Source organism: Penaeus japonicus, unplaced genomic scaffold (genome assembly GCF_977035675.1).
Source record: "Penaeus japonicus unplaced genomic scaffold, GWHDUDI00000001_assembly GWHDUDI00000016, whole genome shotgun sequence".
Lineage (NCBI taxonomy): Eukaryota > Metazoa > Arthropoda > Malacostraca > Decapoda > Penaeidae > Penaeus > Penaeus japonicus.
Window position 1 is genome coordinate 37,495,817 of NW_028234418.1, and position 2,500 is coordinate 37,498,316.

Genomic DNA, 2,500 nt, shown 5'->3' on the forward strand with positions numbered 1-2,500 from the left:
CATAACCTAAAACATCTTATAAACTCCACACAGTATTAATAACACCATCTTAGCCTACCAACATTTTTTTTCATAATCGCCTAGATAACCACAATTATTTCACAAACATCAAATATAACAATTTATCAAATCACGTATTAATTTGTTACATTCCACAGACACAGCACGAGAGGTTGCGTGTGTTCCCCACTGCAAGAACCCTCTGGTCATTTCTAATAATGGCGAACTGTGAATAAGACTTCAGTCCTCGTGTTACACAAAGGAAATTTGTAACTAGTAAGTTGATTGACATTTCCTGTTAATATTCTTTACTTTCTGTAAGATAATGAAAATAGGATGGGTTCAGTGACAGTTTTTTTTGGGGGATATTTGTATTTTGTTAATGGTGATGACTGTATTAATGATGATACTAATGGTATCACCACCATCATCTTTCATTATTCTTATCGCTATCAATATCATTGCCAATGCTGTCTTTATAATGATGAGTATAATTACTAGTAGAAGTTTTGTTGTTATTGTTGTTGCCATCATCATCATCTGCTAAAATGCATGAAAATTTATAAGACATATTTGTGTATGGCAAACTGACATACTTGTGTATGGCAAAATGACATACTTGTATATGGCAAAACTGGACTTCGATCGCTGTTGCGATTGTTGCATTATTAAAACTGACCCAGTTCAACAAATCAAATAACTATCAAAAGCATTACTTTTAACCCCCCCCCCTAAAAAAAAAGAAAAAAAAATCTATAACACAGTATGAAGTTTAAGGCGGTGTTAGAACATAAAAAGAGTATATAAACGTTTTTTCTGATGAATATAGCGCCGATAGCAACAGCAGCAATCGCCGTGGTTAATTACCTAGTTTCATTTATATTTATAAAAACAAATATTCTCAAAACTACCTTTATCAACTTTAAAATCAAACAAGTGAAATTATCACATGCCACACAAGCATCGAAATACTAAAGAACAGTACATTAACAAAATTAATTTAAAAAAAAAGGAAAACAAAACAAAAAAGAACATACATATATCCACACATGAAAGAAAAAAAACTTAATATCCCATAAAACTTACGTAAATCGGAAACTTAAAATACGGAAGAAATAAAAAAAACAAGGATGGCGTTTAATTAAAAAATAGGATAACACATGATCATCCCAGGAATTCAGGAAGCGGTCTCTAGTTTTGGGGTAACTTCAGTAAAAATAGTTTACCATAGTAGTAAAAGTTGTTGTAACACCATTGTCATTGTTGTTATGATAAGCATCATTATTATCATTAACACACTCATCATTATTTCAACATTATCACGATTGTTAGATTTATCACTATTATTGTTGTTTATATAGTATTGGTATCTTCCTTTCTGTTTTCATCATAATGATTCTTATCGTTATCATTATCATTATTATCATTGCCATTATTATTATGATGATGATTGATGTTATCATTATTACTATTGTCATTATGATTGTACTTATTGTTGTTCTTATCAGCATTATCATTATCAATGATATTGCCTTTATGATTATGATTATTATTATCATTATTATTATCTTTATCGCTATTATCAGTACTATTATTATCAATGTCATTGTCATTTTCTTCTTATCATTTTTATTATCATTAATGTTACTTTTGTTATCATTATCATTATAATCATCATTATCATTATCATTAATATTGATATCATTGTCATTATCCTTATCATCGTTATTATCAATGTTACCATTACTATAATTCTATCATTATTATCATTGCTATCATCAATAATGTTATTATTCTTATGACCATTACTATTATCATCATTATCATTATTATAATTATTACTATGATTATCGTCGTTATCTTTATTGTGATTACTACCATTATCATTACCATCATCATAATCATCATCATCATCATCATTACTATCACCATCATCATCATCATCATTGATATCATAATCGTTGTCATTGTTATCACTTATTATTATCATTGTTATTGTTTTTATATATTCATATTATTTTCATCGTTATTATGTTGATTATTATGTTGATCTTTTAAATACTGATATCACTCTAATATCATTACTCTATCTATCATTATCATTATCATGATCATTATCATCATCATTATCATTATTACTCTTCATATTATCCTTATTATCATTAATTATATCATTACTATCATTATTATTATTATTATTATTATCATTATCACTATTGTCATCATTGTAACTATAACCATAAATATCATTAGTAGTAGTAGTATCATTATTAATATTATGATAATTGTTGTTAGCACTATCATTATTAATCATTTTTATAATTGTTATTATTGTCCTCATTACTATAATTATTATGATTTTATGATTATAATTGTTATCATATATGAAGGTGTGTATATATCCTGTATACATATATATATGTATATATATATATATATATATATATATATATATATATATATATATATATATATATATATATATATATATATATATATA